This window comes from Arachis hypogaea, chromosome 6 (genome assembly GCF_003086295.3).
Source record: "Arachis hypogaea cultivar Tifrunner chromosome 6, arahy.Tifrunner.gnm2.J5K5, whole genome shotgun sequence".
Lineage (NCBI taxonomy): Eukaryota > Viridiplantae > Streptophyta > Magnoliopsida > Fabales > Fabaceae > Arachis > Arachis hypogaea.
In genome coordinates, this window is record NC_092041.1 from 39339614 (window position 1) to 39358181 (window position 18568).

The following is an 18568-nucleotide window of genomic DNA, read 5'->3' on the forward strand; positions in this document are numbered from 1 at the left end:
CTTCTATCAGGCAAACAATTCGAATATCTACTCAAACAAATATCAATGTAACGCAGACCATGCAACAAATCGCATCAAAAATCATTTGTCCAGAAGCCAAACGGCTTAAAAGTCAAAACCCTCTATAAAGAGCACAAAAAGACTAAAACAAGTTTCAAATTAAACAAACATAATTCACCAACACAAATTACTCCAAATTCTTGTCTTCCTCTTTGACTGCACCATGATCATCCACCATAGCTCTATCTCGAATGATCTTTTTCGGATCTATTGGAGAGAAATAAATGTCCAGAACAAAAAACTTTGCCTGTAATGAAGCCCGTTCAAAACCCTCAACAAACGAATCCAATATTTTTGCCTGTTTATTTTTCTCCATTTCTTTAACTTTGCAATCACTTCAATCATTTGGGCACTCATACTAGAGAGGTCAGCTTTCTTTTTCTTCAAATCTACAACCTCCTTGGCATAATTCTCTTTCATCAACTTCAACTCTTTCTCCTAATTAGATAATTTAGACTCCAACTCCACTATAGCAGTATTTTTTAATGCCAACTCCTCTTTCAAACCCGGATCCTATTTCTGCCTAATAAGCTTCTTATGCTTATTCTCTTGACTATAAACCAAACTAGCCAGCCAAAACACAAGAACCTGGCAAAAACACGGGAAAAAAAAACAGGAACAAACCAAATCACAAAGAGACATACCTACATAAATTGACCAATGGCGACGTCACCGACCTCATTCGCCAATGAGACATCTGCCGACGATGGGCAAACCTCGTCAGCAACAACCATATAGGGAAAATCTTTCCCTCAAACAGACAAGCCGTCACTTTGGTCGGTAGTATCATGGAACCTCTTCTGATTATCCATAAATGCATGTATCTCCTCAATAGGAACCTCATCTCTATCTTCTTGAGAACCCTCAAATAAGTCCACCACATCAGTTTTTCTTTTCTTCAGTATAACCTTTTTCCTTTTCGGCTGAGGCTGATTAACCTCACCATCATCAACCATTTTATCTAGCTTTGGGGTCGAACCTTCCTTTTCGAGTTTCTTACTTTTCACCTGAGCTCTTAGGATAACAGCAAATACGCTAGGATACTTCCCTCCTAAAACAAAACAAACAGTTAGTAACATATCAACTCAAAACCTACAAAGCTATATTTCAGAATCTCACCCAAATATTCTACAACAGCTTCTATATTTTCTTTCCACTGAAGCAAATCAAACACCGAAATCAACTCTTTTCGATCAACAAACTCTACTAAATATTCAATAATACATTTATTCCTTGGACTAATGATTTCAGGCCCCAGAATATTCTGAGGTTCGGAACACCACCACAAGGGGAATTTTTCCCCCAAATGTTCGTCCAAATAAAAGGGGAAATCACCCTCAACATTCCTAACCTTCAAAAATATTTCTTTAAAATCTTTAAATGAAGACTTATAGAGTTTGAAGATAGCAAATCTCGGGAAACTATTCAGGTTCACCCAGCCACCCTTCCAGACACCCTTGACTTGGAATAATGTAAAAAATAATTCCGAACAAGGAGCCTCCTCCAGAAACTCCATTAACACTTCAAAATTTCACAGAAAAGCCTTACTATTGGGATGGAGTTGTGAAGGGGCACAGTTCAATTGCTTCAAGACCTGGCATTTAAAATCTATGAAGGAGAGCTTCACCCTCAAATTTTCTAGACTTGACATATAGAAAAACTCAAAACATTCACCCCTATGAACACACGATCACTAAGGAAACATGGCAATAACTCTAAAAACAAACCCTAGAACCATGTCTAACAACTTTATTCTTATCTATCTCCTTCACATCTTCTTCATCCAGAAATAGCGAAGAATGCTTCCTGACATAATCATTCACCCAGTCATATGACCAATTGATTTCCCCTTTGTTCTCCTTCTCAAAAACCCATCGAACCGACTCAAGAAAGGAAGAAGAAGAAATGAAATTCCAAAGAGAGAAAGAACAATGTACCTCTTTTGCTCATCTTTCTTCAAAAACATTTTTGATAACAAACAACAATAATACAAACCAACACAACCATTTGGATTCCAAATGCTTTTAATTAACTATAACAAAACTGTTTGGAATCCACCCTAACCGTCCCATCAGTTACATCAAACGGAGCGCAGAACATTGGAACAAGCACATTCCTTAATGAACAATTAATTTTTCTCTCTCCAGCCACTGCCATTCACAATCTTAATTAATTAATATTTTAATAAACTATCTTGAACTGGGAGTTCTAGGGATAACTCAATGGCCGAATTATGGCTTATCAAAATCTCAACATGCTTCATTAAAATATATTTCCAGGCCAACCTTGAGGGCGATGATATGGCTGTTACAAATCAAAAGCCATAACTCGGCATTATGTGCCATTACTCGACGGTGCGCGTTATAATTCGGCTTAACGGATTATAACCCAGAATAAAAATGTCTGACCAGATACTGTAACCTACTCATCCATAGTAACTGCTTTTTAATACGGATAACCGACGGAAGCATAACTGATTTATTCTCCCTCACCTATAAAGGTATGATGTTTTAACTTCGGAAGACACATCGAATACACAATGCTAACTTAAGCATATGAGTGTCTTTCGCAGGTACACTCCCCCTTTGTTCACATTCTCCACGACGTGATATATCCCTGGACGAAGAGTTCGGACCTTCGAAACCTGTGGCTTGGTGTTGAGGACAACAACTCAGCATCGACTCTTAGGGATCGACTTACATCCAGGTTATTGACCCAAAAATAGTAATAAAATTCAAATATAAATATTATTTAGAATATATTTATATATATCTGTCTAATATTAGATGGAATATAAACGAACAAGATATATAGGTTTAATTAATTTGTTTTATAATTTTATTAATTTTTTAATTAGGTTTTAATTGTTTAAAAAATTGTAGTTGAGCCCATGGTAGAATTAGAAATTTTATAAGAACATGATCAAATTAAATAAATTAAAATATAATATAATAAAAAATAATAAAATATAATTTATAATATATATGTCAAATTAATTATTACATTATATAAAAATCAATATTAAACAACATATTTTAAGATTTTAATACGTTTAAATTTGTTTGCCATGCTTTATGAAATTTTGAAGCAATCTTTATTTTTAATATATACGATCATATAATAATCTACCAAAAATCATCTTTTATCTACTATCAAAATTTTATTTACATATTCTTCATAACTAAATAAGTTCATTCAATTATTGCTATTATCAAAGAAAGATAGAAAATTTTAAATCTTTCTTCATGGAGAACCCATAAAAATATGAAAGAATGAAATTTATTAAAAAAAATTACATTTTTTATTATGTTTGGACCATTTTAATCTTGAAATAGACTAGTTAATTATTTTTAACTTATATTTATTATAAATTTGTTACATATTCATACATAATACACTTATACTATTTTATTTAATTTAATTTTTTAAACACTACTTGATATTGTTATATTGCACTACATGTTATACATATTGAATTATTTGCCTATAATTTTTTTATGATAATATATTAACATATAATTAATCAATGATATACATATTATATAAAAAATAAATTTAAAAAAAATAGAGAGGGAGAGGGAGGAACATGGCCACCTTAGGTCTTCTTGGTTCCACCACTGATAGAGCCTCTATATTAGAAAAAACCCTTCAGTTAGGGTTTTTCTAACTCTTATACAATTTTCTTTTAAAATATTTGATTTTGTATTTGATGTAAGATTAATTATGAAATAATTTAAAATTAAAATATTTTAATATTAATATCTTTTTTTTCTGAAAAATAACATCTATATAAAGATCTAGTTATAATTTTTCATCTTAATTCAATTACAAATTTTAAAAATATAAAGACCTAATAAATAAAAAAGTTAATAAAATTATATATAGGAACTAACGATTAAACACACATATATGTAAGCGTAATAACTAATTAATAAGTACCCCTAATTAACACAAATCATGAACTCATTCTCATATATACATAGAACCTAGCTAATACATAATTGTTACACTTAACAAGGAGGTTAAAATTGTGACATGAACCTAGTTCTTGGCGTAATATATAAATATATTATGATGACAAAAGTACTTAAATGATTATATAAATATTGGCATCAAGTGAGTTCGCATCCAACAGTTTCATGAGAGTTGACAAATTAAATAGAGATGTTTAAAAATTCTAATTTAAGTTCAATGCCACAACCTGCCCGTTTCACAAGATAGAGAGAATATATATAATATATTGTCCAAAATCTCAACTACCAAACCATGACTTTCTAAACCTCTCCTTTTGGTAATTTAGCGACTAATTTAAACATTATCTCTCAAATCAGAGGCAACTTTTGGCTTTAATAATTCATTATTAGCCCTTTCTTTGATCAGCGCGACCTAATAATGGCAAATAATATCAAATTTCCAAGCATATGTATGTATGTGAGTGGCAAATCTTATCACAAAGATTGGATTTTGTTGCCAAATTCCTACCAACAGACATGCAGGGACAACCTTGTGACAATGATATATATACTTTATACATTTATATATTTCTAGGAAACTTACAGTTATCTCGGTTTACTTTCTTTGAATTGTATAATAACTATACAAAAAACTATATTCCATATAATTGCAAACAAGACAATAAGCAACGTAAAATCAAGAAATTCATATGTCCATTTATCATAAAAATTTAAACTAATAAATAAAAGTGTATAAATAATTATATATGTTAGACGTTCTTTCACAAAAAAAAAAATTATTTTGTTATTCGATTTGCATGGATTTGTGTAAGGTTTTTCTTCTTTTTTATTTTATTCTATGTTGAAATGATTCATTTTTGAAAAGTCAATAATAATTATCGAACTCTAATTTTTTTAATTATACAATATCAAATATATTTATTATGAAATTACTTATATAAAAAAATTTAAGAGTATATAAATACTTATATATTTTGTGCACGTTACAGCTTAAAACTAATAATTATCTTTTTTAGTGTAGGCATAGCAAAAATTTCTAGCGGGGCGGGTACCTGCGGGGTTTTATCCGCCGGGAGATAGGTATGGGGCTGATTTCTATCTACAGGGACGGAAGACAGGATCCCGTATAATAAACGGGGCGGGGGAGAGCATAGAGGTGCCCGCCCCGTGGAGAAACATTTAATTCCTGAACACCGCCGACTGCCACCTCCCACTCCCTCGGTCCCTCAGCACCACCTCTCACCCCCCGAGTGGCTCAGTCGCTCACCGCACCTCTCGAGCTCACCATCACGCTCACCTCGTCTTCTTCTCCTCGTCGGTTGTCATCTTTTCACAACTAGAAAATGGATTAATACAGACAGATTTACAGACAGATTTAACCTTTATTACAGACGGATTTTTGGTTACCGACGAAATTACCGACGGATTTTGTCCCTCTGTAAAAGCCTCGTCGGAAATTATTTACCGACGGATTTTTTTTCCGTCGGAAAATTACAGACAGATTTTTACCAGTTACCGACGGATTTTCCCTCTGTAAATTCTCCATCCATTTCCCGAAAACGACGAATGTTCCGACGGATTTTCCGTCTGTAATTACAGACGAATTTTCCGACGGATTTTCTGTCTGTAATTACAGACGGATTTTCCGACAGATTTTCCGTCTGTAATTACAGACGGATTTTCAGACGGATTTTTCGTCTGTAATTACAGATAGATTTTCTGACAGATTTTCTGTCTGTAATTTGAACTTTGAAAAATCATCTCATACTCTTATTACAGACAAAAAATCCGTCTGTAAATCCGTCAGTAAGGTAAAATAAAATTTTTTTATTTTTCCAATTACAAAATAAACTTGTTTTCATACAAAATAAATATAAATTTAATACAAATTTTTATCTAATTTGTATTCAAATATTTATAATATTTCAAAAGTAAATAAATTCAACGTATTATCAAACTAAAAAAAATTACTATAAACAAGCAAGTCAATATAATTAAAAATATAAACAAAGTGTATTGATACATCAACTATAATAATAAGTAACAAACATACATCAACAAAGTCTATTGAGTAAATTAAAAGTTGTTAATGAGTATCCAAAGGACTCTAAATGATTTCCTCATACTAGTAAATTAAAAGACCTATATTGCAAGCAACTCCTATTCAATTTCCTAACTTATTTGAACAATTTTCGCTGCTCTAATAATCAATAGATGAAGTTGGTGAAGGAGGTCTTGTGTTAATTCCACTTATCTCATCTGGAAAATTCACTTCACTTGCTCTTTCTGCTGCTGCTTATTCTTCTTCATCACTGCTTTCCTCACAAGAAAATTTTGCTTTTTTGTTCCTCAATAAAAATGCCCAAAGTGAGAATATAGACCCTATCATTAATAAACTCAGATAAGTGATCAACAAAATGAAAATTGATATCTTATTGGACCCAAAGGAAGATACTTACTTTGTTCTTGGAACATAGCAAAACTATGAAACAAGGTCCAGCAACCTTTCGTGGGTTTCATATAGTTTCTTCAATTCATCATCAGTCCATTCTTTCTTAGCATTGTCATGATTGCATATTTTCCTATTCAAAACCACAGTTCAAAAGCATTATTAATCAGCATCAGTAAAACTGAAGCAAGCACAAAATTAAGATATGGTTCTCACTTGATCAAATCATCTTGCACTCTGTACATCTCATCCAAAACTTTTATCATTGGACTTAATAAAACTCCAAGGCTTGTACCGCTATCTCCTTTATCTGCTCCATTGCTGAGATGTATGTCTGAGAACTGTGACTGCAGACCACCTTGTGCCAAAGTGTGCAGAAACTCATAAATCTATAACCTGAAAGGTTCACCAGATCTGATTGCCATTGTTGTAAGAGCCTGAGCAGCAAGAATTCGAATCTGCACATCCATTTAACAAGAATATTTAAGTTACACAACAAAATGAATAATCATTTAGTGAAGATTCATAGAATTGAATCAGAGTATCAGACTAATAATTTAGGAAGGCCAACCAACATCATAGCTTATAGCAGGTGAAGATGGAACTCCTTGTCCGTGTGGATATGACCCCTATGTTTTAGAAATATATAATTCACAAGAACATAAGACATAATTCCAACCAATAAAGCCTAAATAATTACAACACCAAAAAAAAAAAGCATATGTAATTAAGCCCCTGAAAAGCTTTTATGATAATAAAATAAATGAATATAAATATTTGAATTATCTAGGTACACAAACAGGATCAAAGGAAACACATTTGACATTTCAGTATATTAGTTTCTCTTATCCTATTGTGAACTATTGATTGATATCATTACAGTAGAAGCCAAACATTCATGGGCAATGAACAAAACAAGCTCCAATTTTTTATAAACCATGAAATAAATTACATGAAAGTAACTAGACTTACAATAGGAATGGCAGGATGAGTATAAACCCTTCCAGGTGAATAAAGTGCTGCATAAGGTGGCATCATAGGCTGAAAGAAATAGAAAAAGTTGGCAAGTTAGATCTGGCAAGTTGTCAGCGAAACACCAATAAAACCAAACCTTGAGTTCAATTTGAAGAAGGAAACTTGTGAAAAAACAAAACGGTACCTCTGACTTGTCAGCGAAATACAAGATCTCACACAGCTAGTTCCAATTCCAAGCACTTTCAAGTGCCACAATTAGAAAGAAGTGGAAAATGGGGCATGCAGCAGCCCCTGTGAATCTTTCGAAGATGTTTCATCCTTGGAATTTTTATTCTCTGCTGCAGCAGCCTTGCCATCTAATAAAATATTCACCCGTGTTAAACTAACGTAATTTAAGATCCAAGAACCTAAGACAGTTATTTAACATTGTAAGTACAAAAGCAATTGAATGGTTTAAAGCTTGCTGATCTTAAAAATATGGTTGAAGACTTGAGTAGTAATGAGGGAGGCCAGCCATGTTGGAGGTACTTCAAAAATATAATTTCCTGTATGCTTAACAAGAAGACTAATATTTTTTTAATATGATTCAGGCAAATGGATCTGTATGAAGACTCTCCAGCCAGTTCTGAATACAGTACAGGATCAACTATCCTCCCTTTCTCAGCTGGTGACATTATGGAACACTCTTCACACCGGGATATAGAAACTGAAATGAAGAACATACCATTTAGGACATTGCCATATTCTAAAAAGGCTTCAGCTAATTTCTCTTTCGTGGTAGAAAATGCTAAACCTGCACCAAGATTTTCATTCAGTTCATCTCACGGGCAACAGCAAAACAAGAGAATTTAAATTTTGGGGCAAAAGCAAATCAAACACTTCTACAACAGTAATAAATAGCAATGATGTGCAAAACAGATTTGATTAAGTATAAACCCCCATTGTTGAATCAATCCATTTGAATCCAATGCTAAAACCAATAGCTGTTGAAAGGTGTACCATATAAAAATTACTCAACTTCAACCTAAGGTGGGATAACTACTCCACGACATAACTGTATATATGGCATAAATCAGAAACAGGGAATTGTACTCAAAATAGGGAATTGTACCCAAAAATAAATAAATAAATAAATAAATACACACCTTCGGATTGTGCTAAGTCCCCTGCTTCCCAGTACAATTGAGTCCAGTTTCAGATCTTCAATAGAATCCAAAAGTTTCTCTCTTGCATTACCTCAATCAAATTGGGTCCTCTTCGACCCTCTGAGGCTCAAATAGTCACAGTAGCTGTTCTTATTGAACACTAAATCAATTTAGCTATTCTTCAACACATGTAGACATATATCTTATTAATAGCCGAAAAAGAAACTTTGGTAAGAAATAAATAATTGTAAAACTGTTTACTAAGCACTGAAGAATGTAAGATCATAAAACTTAGTTCAAATTTGATACATTCAATATAAGCACCTTATTATCATATATAGACCAGTTAGTAATGAGTTCTGAAAGATGCCTCTTAGCAAGCCAAAAAGTGCACCTTCTCCTGTACAAATGCATTGTAATTAATTAATTAATCTGCATTCATTGCATCACCACTTACTACTAATCTAATCTATTCTAAGCTGCTCATTACTCATAACTAATATACTAACCTTGTTCATGTTGAGAACAATAAGAAGCTGATTTTTGTTTTCCGCTCCCTCACACCTGTGAATGGGTGAGGTTAAGTCATGGTGGTTTGTTTGATCCCTCTTTAGTGTGTTTATGACCTAAATCACCAGTCATAAAAAGAACAGGAAGGAACAAGAACATGCATGCAAATTCCAGATAAAAAATCTCAGCAATTCAGATATATAGTTCATAAATGAATTTATTCTATATCACAATCATAGAAATTGTTATGTTTCAGATTTCACAAATATAGGAATATACAAAATTCATACCTTAGAATTTAGAAACTCAGTTCTCTGCAGCAACAACAGGGAAGGGACAAGGCTAGGGCTAGGGATAATGAAATCAGTTCAGTCATTAGATCAAACACCTATTTCAAAAAGTAGTTCAGTCATTAGATCAAACACCTCGTCTGCACAAACACAACATTGAGCACATATATCTATCTAATTATCCATTGAGACTAATTAACAAACAGGCCTGAAAAACAGCACATTACTGCATATGAAAATCATGTAAATATTTTAAAGCTAATACCTTCCAAGAAGAACCTCTGAATTTACAGCACCTAGAGCAAGCTGAAACAAAGAACACTGTTTATTAACATCAACTGATATTTGCCAGAGTAATCAGATTTATGAGATGGTTTACGATATTGATAGGGCACAAAATTATTGCTGTTAATCTCATTCTAATTAGTCACAGAGTAATTTCAATCTATGTACTTAGCATATTGCATTTCATGAACTGGTATTTATAGTTCCTTCAAATGTAAAATTCAAACAACAAATCTTCCAATTCCTTTTTCCAATTTAAGACTATGGTAATCTCTCCATCTTACCTCATAAGCAGAACTGCAGAAGGCACAATACATTATCTTCAATGCAAAACTTTTAGCCATAACAATTAATGGAGCTACTTTCAAAACCAAATTCGAACCTTGAAGAAGATTCAAGAACAAAAATATAAACCATAAAACAAAAGTGGAACAGATCGAGTTTTAGATGCAACAATAACGTATGAACATTTGAATTCAACAAAAAAATATAGCTTAATAGCAATTCCAGAATCTAAAATAGATAAAGAGGTACATGTAGGTTTCAGATCTGGTGACACGATGACTCGACGAGGCTGTGAACGGCGAGGATGGATGACACGAGACAGAGAGAGACATAAGCTGAGAGGCGGCAGAGGAAGCTCGTGCAACGCGAGCAGCAGAGGAGGGAGCTTATGCGAGCGAGCGGCGGCGGAGGGAGCTCGTGCAAGCGAGCAGTGATAGAAGGAGCTCGTGCGACGCGTGTGGCGACAAAGCAGAAACGACGGAGAAGTCACACTTGCCCTATTTTCAACTGGAATCAAAGAGAGAGGAGAAGAGCAAGCTTAAAGGAAGGATAGGAGAAGATGAACGGTGATTTGTGTTGAATGAAGTTTCATCATGGTGTGTTCATAAGGGTTTAACTTATTTTAAATTAGCGAGGGATTTATTAGATGTTACAGAGGGATTTTGTTATTGGTGATAGTTTCAAATTTCATTTTCAATTTTATCGACAGTGTTACCGAGGGATGTTAAAATCTGTCGGTAAATTTTGTGAAATTTTTTTTTATTTTTTACCGATGAAAAATCTATCGAAAATCCGTCGGTATTTTCGACAGTAAAATTCTGTCGGAAAAATCCGTCTGTAATCTGCTGTTTTCTAGTAGTGTCTCCTCGTTGCGTCGTCGCTGGTCATCATCTTCTCCTCATCGCGGCAGAGAAGTGTCTTTTCCTCGTCGCATCTTCACTGTTCGTCCGCTAAATCGTCTGTCTTCGCTGGTCTACCCCTCTTCTCCGTCGGGTAAGTAAGCTTTTTGAGTTAGGTTGATGTGATTCTGATTTCTGAATCTGATTTCTGAGTTAGGTTGATGTGATTCTGATTTCTAATTTACATTTCTGAGTTAGGTTGATGTGATTTTGATTTCTGATTCTGATTTGTATTTCTGAGTTAATTTTGGCTTAATCTGGAGTTAGGTTAATGAGATTCTAATTATGATTTCTAATTTAGTTATAATTTATATTTCTGAGTTAGGTTGATATGATTTTGATTTCTGAATTTCTGATTCTGATTTCTAATTTATATTTCTAAGTTAGGTTGATGTGATTCTGATTTCTAATTTATATTTCTGAGTTAATTTTGGGTTAATCTGGAGTTAGGTTAACGAGATTCTGATTCTGATTTCTAATTCAATTATAATTTATATTTGTGATTCAATCTTGGGTTAATGTGATTCTGATTCATATTTCTAATTTAATTATACTTTATATTTCTAACTTAGTCTGTTGTGTGTATGTGATTATAGTTTTGTTGTTCTGTAATTTTATAGAATGTCTTATTCGGATGCATTGAGTAATACTCTTGAGAAAAAATACTTTATCGGAAGAACCTATAGCCACTAATGTTCAAATTACTCAAGAGCTTCCTCAATCTCAACCTCAAAAACCCCCAACGGATACGACAACTAATAATTAAAGAACGACAAACTCTACAAGTGGTGTTCGAAAGAGGAAGTTAACCTCCAAAGTGTGGAATCACTTTAAGATTGTGGAAATCAAGGGAAAATTAAAGGCTGAATGCAATTATTGCAAATCGAAGCTACTTGGTGACCCAAAACAAGGCACTTTATACTTACGTGATCACTTCAAAAGCTACAAGCTCCGCACCACTAGAGATATAAGACAATGTATGATGAAGACAACTCCAACAATTAGTGGAAAAATAGTTGTGGTTGGTGCATATATCTTCGACAAAGAAAATGCAAGGAAAGAGCTATCAGTTATGGTTTGTTTGCATGAGTATCTATTATCTATTGTGGATCACATTGGCTTTAGAAGATTTTGCAATGCTCTACAAGCTCTATTTAAGGTGATTACTCGCAACACTTTGAAAAGTGACATCTTGAAGCTCTACAATGATGAGAGGATGAAGACAATGAATATTCTTGAGAGGAATAAAAGTCGAGTTGCAATTACCACTAATATGTGGACAGCAAGTAACCAAAATAAAGGTTATATGGCTATCACAGTCCTTTATATTGATGATTCTTGAAAATTGCAAAGTCTTCTTGTGAGGTAACAATATTGAATATTTAGTTTTGTTATGACTTAATTTGTGAAATATGTATAACTGTAATACTTTTAATATTCTTTTTATACTAAATTGTCATTGTAGATTTATATATGTGCCTGCTCCCCACACAACTGATGTACTTTCGGATGTACTTGTAGATTGTTTGATGGATTAAAATCTTGATAGGAAGGTATCCACCTTGACTGTTGATAATTGCAGTACTAATGATGTTATGGTTCATAATATTTTGACTAAAATGTCATCTAGAAACTTCATATTCGGTGGTAAATTGTTTCACATATGATGTTGTGCGCATATATTAAATTTGATTGTTAAAGATGGGTTACAACTTATTTCACATGCTATAGAAAGAGTGAGGGATAGTTTTCATTATTGGACAGCAACACCTAAGAGAGAAGAAAAATTTAAGGAAACATGTGCTCAATTAAAATACCCCTACACAAAAAATCTCTGTCTTGATTGGAAAACTAAGTAGAATTCAACCTTTTTTATGCTTGAAGTTGCAATTATGTATAGAGATGTTTTTGAAGATTGTCAATGCATGAGAGTCAATATAAATCTTTGCCTAATAATAAGGACTGGGATATGGCGGATGAAATTTTTCAAAGATTGAGGGTGTCTTATGATGTGACTGAATTATTTTCTAGAACAAGTTATCCTACATCAAATTATTATTTTTCTAAAATTTGTGTGATTAAGTTGGCTTTGATAGAGTGGCAACATTGTGGAAAAGAGGAAATTGAATTGATGGCTACTAGCATGATAGCTAAATTTGGAAAGTATTGGGGTGTGATTAATACTGTTATGGCTATTGGGACTCTCTTGGATCCTAGGTACAAGATGTATTTGTTAAATTTCTTTTTTTGTAAAATACATGGTGAGACGAAGGCATGTGTTGTAACTGGTCAAGTGAAAAGGTTAGTACAAGATTTAGTTTTAGAATATGCAACCAAGGGAAGAGAGAGAGACCAAGCTGCTCAGTTAAATATGCCACCGCCACCACCAATGCCTTCAGATTCAAGTGGGAAGAAGTTTAGTCACGAATCTTGGCAAGCTGACTTTGCTGCCCATGTAAGTGAGGAATCTGCATTTATTAATACAAAAAGCGAGTTGGATTATTATCTTGAAGAGAGATTAGTGTCACAAACTGAAGATGACTTTGATATCTTAAAATGGTGAAAATCGAATGGCATGAAATTTTCCACTTTGCAAGTGATTGTTAGGGATTTTTTGGTGATTCCTATATCTACAGTTGCCTCTGAGTCTTCATTTAGTACTGGTGGTCGATTTATTACGCCACATCATAGTAGGTTATGTCCAGATACATTAGAGGCTTTAATGTGTAATCAAGATTGGTTTTGGAATGAGCTTGGAACCACAGCTAACATAGGATTTGAGTGCTACACAATTAATAGTATTGAAGCAAATGTTGATGTAAGAAAATTACTAAATTATATACAATACTGTTTTTCTTTTCATATTATTGACATATTCTTGATTTATTTTACGATTTTAACTTTTAATTGTATTCTTCTTTTTGGTGTAGGATTCAAACAAATCTGAATCTACCATCACTACCATTACATCTTGAAAAAAAGGCTTGAGAATTCTACAATGTGATGAATTATGCTCTGTAATTTTTGGATATGTTTGATATTTTGGTTGTTTTATGGATATGTTTGATATTAAATATTTGTTGTTGTAAATGTCTTTGGAGAATATGAACATGTTAATGTCTTTGTTGTTGTTAAAGTCTTTAGAGACATGGAACACGATGTTTGATATGGTTTTTTCATTTTTTTCCGATTTTTTTAATTTTTTAAAAATTTGCGAATATCCATAGAGTTCTCGGTCCCCGACAGATACGGGATTCCCGTTACCATTGCGGGGATGGGACGGGGACAGGGACTCGATATGGAGGCGGAGGGGGGAGGGATGTCCCCGCCCCTGTGGGTACTCGTTGCCATGCCTACCTTAGTGCCATATTGTTGAGTTAAGAAATTAACTAAATTAATTAATGATGACTAACATTATTTTTCGGCAATTATCTAACTAATGTTAATTATTTGTGATTACGTATTGCAGGCCAAAAAATCAATACAGCAGCCCAAGTGTGGACGTTGGTTCCAAGGCCGAATGGAAAGAAAGTGATCGGCACCAAGTGGATATTTCAGAACAAGCTAGGAGAGGATGGTAGCATTGCAAGAAACAAAGCAAGGCTAGTGGCACAAGGATATGACCAAGAAGAAGGAATAGACTTTGATGAATTCTTTGTTCCTGTTGCCCGAATGGAAGCCATAAGACTTCTGTTAGCCTATGCTGCCTTTTGTGGTTTTAAATTATATTAAATGGATGTGAAATGTGCATTTTGAATGGTGTGATAGATAGAGAAGTGTATGTGGTGCAGTCACCTGATTTTGAAAATAAAGAGCTTCCTAACCATGGTTTCAAATGATCAAAAGCTTTCTATGGTTTGAGATAAGCTCCTAGAGCTTGGTATGATAGACTTAGCTCTTTTCTTTGGAAAAATGGTTTTCAAAGAGGCACCATAGACACTACTCTATTTATCAAGAATTCTAATGATTCTTTTATTCTAGTCCAAATATATGTTGATGATATTATTTTTAGATCAGCCAATGAATCCCTTTGTACTGAATTTGGAAAACTCATGACAGGGAAATTTGACATGAGTATGATGGGTGAACTTAATTTTTTCCTTGGACTACAAATTAAACAAACTGAAAATGGTATTTTCATTCATCAAGAAAAGTATGCCAAGGAACTAGTTAAGAAATTTGGTATAGATAATGCCAAACCCATGGAAACCCTCATGCACCCTAATTCAAAATTAGACAAGGGAGAAACTGAGAAAGATGTAGATGAGACTAGGTATAGAGGAATGATTGGTTCTCTCATGTACTTAACTTCCTCTAGACCCGATATTGTGTAAAGTATTGGAATGTGTTCAAGATTCCAATCTAAACCAAAAGAGTCTCATCTTTCTACAGTTAAGAGGATCATTAGATATATTCATGGCACATCCAATTTTGGTTTTTGGTATCCTAAGATTGATGATTTTTCTGCAGTTGGTTATTGTGATGCAGATTTTGCCAGTGATAGAGTTAATAGAAGGAGCACATCAGGCTTATGTTGCTTTCTTGGAAAGTCCCTAAATGTTTGGTCTAGTAAGAAGCAGCCAACAGTGACTTTATCCACTGCAGAGGCTTGATGTGTGGAAAGCGATCCAACACAAAACTCACCGGCAAGTGTACCGGGTCGCATCAAGTAATAATAACTCACATGAGTGAGGTCGATCCCACAGGGATTGAAGGATTGAGCAATTTTAGTTTAGTGGTTGATTTAGTCAAGTGAATCAAGTTTTGGTTGAGTGGGTTGTATTTAACAGAAGATAAATTGCTTGGAATGTAAAGGGAGAGGGGGAATTTGCACTAAATTAAAGAACAGGAAAATAAACTTGCTGAATCTTAAAGAACAAGAAAGTAAATGACTGAAACTTAAAGTGCAAGAAATGTAAATTGCAGTAACTTAAATGGCAAGAAATATAAATTGCTTGAATATAAAAGGGGAATTAAGGGTTGGGAATTCAGAATTCCAGCAAAAGGAAGTAGATTGCAACAATTAATAAAGTAGAAGATGAATTGGAATAAACTAAAGTTCAAACAGAAATTGAAATTAAAGTGCAGCAAAGGTTCACAGAAGAACCAAAAGTAAATTGGGATCTCAGGGTTCAAGAGACTAGGTAGCAGAGCCTAGATCTCAATTACCTTCCAGATCCAAGTTCTCAAAGCAATTGACAAGAAATTGAAGAAGAAACAGTAAAGAGAATGTGAATGGATTCAATTATGCAGAAAAGAAACTAAAGAGTTCTTGAGTGGAGATTGAGACAGAATTTCCTCAATTCTTAACACCCAAGAATCAAAACAAAGAAATTAAAAAGACCCAAGCAAGAACGAGGAAGAAGAGAGATCAATTCTCCTCCCTAATTCTCTGAAATCTCAGTGAAGACACCAAGAGAAGTTCTAAAGTGCAAAAATAAAATTCAAAGCTCAAAGAAAGTTCAAAATTCAAAAGCAAAGCAAAAGGTCCCCAGCTCCCTAATTACATCAAACTAGCTCCTATTTATACACTTTCTATTCTTGGATTTTGGGATTTGGATGGGCTTTTGATTTGGTGAAGAAATGAATTAAATTAGAATTTTAATTGAATTTTCGGCCCAAAAATAATAACTCCCAGGAGGCTGCCCTGCCCTTGCGGAGGGCAGGGCAGGATTTGGTGTGTGGTGCGGCTTGGTGCGGGCTGGTGTGGTTTTGGTGCGGGCTGGTGCGGTCTTGGTGCGCAGAACGCTGCCCTGCCCTTGCGGAGGGCAGGGCAGGAAAAATTGGTGCGTCAGAAATGTGCCACGGTGCGTGCTGATGCTGCCAGAATCATGCCATGATGCGCCAGAATGGTGCCTTGGTGCACAGGATGCTGCCCTGCCCTCGCGGAGGGCAGGGCAGGAAAAATTGGTGCTGCCAGGATCGAGCTGTGGTGCGCGCTGGTGCTGCCAGGATAGTGATTTGGTGCGCCAGAAATGTCCCTTGGTGCGCCAGATTCATGCACCAACAAAATGCTGCCCTGCCCTCGCGGAGGGCAGGGCAGTGTTTCCAAAATGAAGTCCCGCGTTCGAATCCGGGCAGAAACACACGCTCATTCATTTTCCTTGGTTTCTTGGCACGGTAATAGAACTTAGTTCCTTGCTTCCTCATGGTCCCGTGTTCAACTCTTGTGGCAATCATCATAGGCATTTTTCCTTTGATTTTCTTCCTTGGTGAGCCCGATACTGCCCTTGTGGAGGGCAGGGCAACATTTTCTTCTTCTTAATTCCTAGGCACAAATTTGTTCTCTGCCCTTGTAGTGGGCAGGGCAGAGTTGCCTTCTTTGCCTTGTTCCCTTATGTTGCCCTCCTAGAGGGCAGTGTGCCCTTGTGGAGGGCAATGCTTGCCTCCCCATTGCATGCGGCACACTTTTCCTTCCTTTGACCACGCTTCCTTCTCCTTGGGTCACGCTTTCTTAGGCCACGCTTTTCTCTTTTATTCTTTTCTTCACCTGAAATAAACCAAAACAACCACTCCAAGTATCACTAAATTCATAAGGCTTATAAATCAATTAAAATTCAATTAAAATTAGCTTAAACCTCATGAATTAACATTAATTTCATGGTGGTTGCTTGATTTAAAGAAGTTGTGCATTTTCACTCCAAATCACTTACTTAAGATGCAAGAAAGTGCATAAAGACTAACAAAACAAGTGAAATTAGCTTGAAAAAGGGGTATATGATGACTTGTCATCACAACACCAAACTTAAATCTTGCTTGTCCCCAAGCAAGCATCAAAATTAAGAGCAATTGAAATGAATAAGAAAAGAACACATATCCTTATTAGACATATAGCAGAACTTGATTTATGGAGTCTTTATGCAGACAATGATAACTCAATTTTTGTTGCTGTTACATAATATACATCTTTCCTCAAAGGCTTACTAAACTTGCTGTTATAAGGTTTACTCTTTACTTGCTCCCTTGCTAACTTTTCTTTTCTCATTTTGCTTAACAATCTTATTATTCTTTGAAGGCTTGGTGTCAAATGTTGCAGTAGTAGCCTTTGGCTTTATTTTTACTCAACATCTTTCCACCATAGACACATGGCTCACTATTTCCTCCTAGGATCATTGATGCCCAGCATCTCTTTAGATAACTAAATGTTCTGTATCTAGGTTGCTCTTTATTGTGGACTTTCAATTGGCCATCCCAAATCAGTTGATCTAAGTGACCGGGTTTTGAAATACCCCTCAGAATTTACTTGTCCAAGCATATCCTAGTACAAGAACACCACAGGCATGTGTCCTAGGGTCCAAGCTATTGGTGTCCAGCCTTTATTCTTTGTTTTTCTTGCCACATTGACTTTTTCTACTTCCTTTTCTTTCTGTTTTATTTTTGTTCTCAAGGGCTTTTTCTTTACTGATAGGAACCTTTATGACAGCAAGCTAGCTCACACTTCAATGAAAATGACATTATGCAGCAATTATTTTATGAGTTATGCATTTAATCAAACACATATACCACCATTAACTTCCATTCTAACTCATGCAACATTGGATATTTACTTTCTAATTCAAACAATTTTTCTTTTATTTAAGCATATGGGAAACAAAACAAAATTTAAAGCTAAGTGATGAATGACAAGCATTATGCAGATCAACATACTTAATCAAACAACTTCACTTGCAACTAAATAAACACTTTAGCAAGACAT

At 34.6% G+C, this 18568-nt stretch overlaps 2 long non-coding RNA genes across 5 annotated transcripts; both read right to left on the minus strand.

Annotated features, from left to right (window-relative positions):
- Nucleotides 1-6005: 6005 nt before the first annotated feature.
- Nucleotides 6006-6943, minus strand: LOC140173444 (uncharacterized). Its single transcript, XR_011862291.1, has 3 exons — nucleotides 6700-6943; nucleotides 6494-6616; nucleotides 6006-6416 (listed from the first exon to the last, which is right to left on the minus strand). It is a non-coding gene; the product is annotated as an uncharacterized lncRNA (long non-coding RNA).
- A 112-nt stretch (nucleotides 6944-7055) lies between these two features.
- Nucleotides 7056-10573, minus strand: LOC112696558 (uncharacterized). 4 transcript variants are annotated; one of them, XR_003150768.3, is made up of 9 exons: nucleotides 10223-10570; nucleotides 9669-9709; nucleotides 9404-9501; nucleotides 9113-9229; nucleotides 8604-9003; nucleotides 8183-8251; nucleotides 7643-7814; nucleotides 7456-7524; nucleotides 7063-7112 (listed from the first exon to the last, which is right to left on the minus strand). It is a non-coding gene; the product is annotated as an uncharacterized lncRNA (long non-coding RNA). The 4 variants fall into 4 exon arrangements; XR_011862292.1 differs by having other exon boundaries at nucleotides 7056-7112; nucleotides 7643-8251; nucleotides 10223-10573; XR_011862293.1 differs by lacking the exon at nucleotides 8183-8251 and having other exon boundaries at nucleotides 7066-7112; nucleotides 7643-8164; nucleotides 9113-9167; nucleotides 10223-10569.
- Between the last annotated feature and the right edge of the window lie 7995 nt (nucleotides 10574-18568).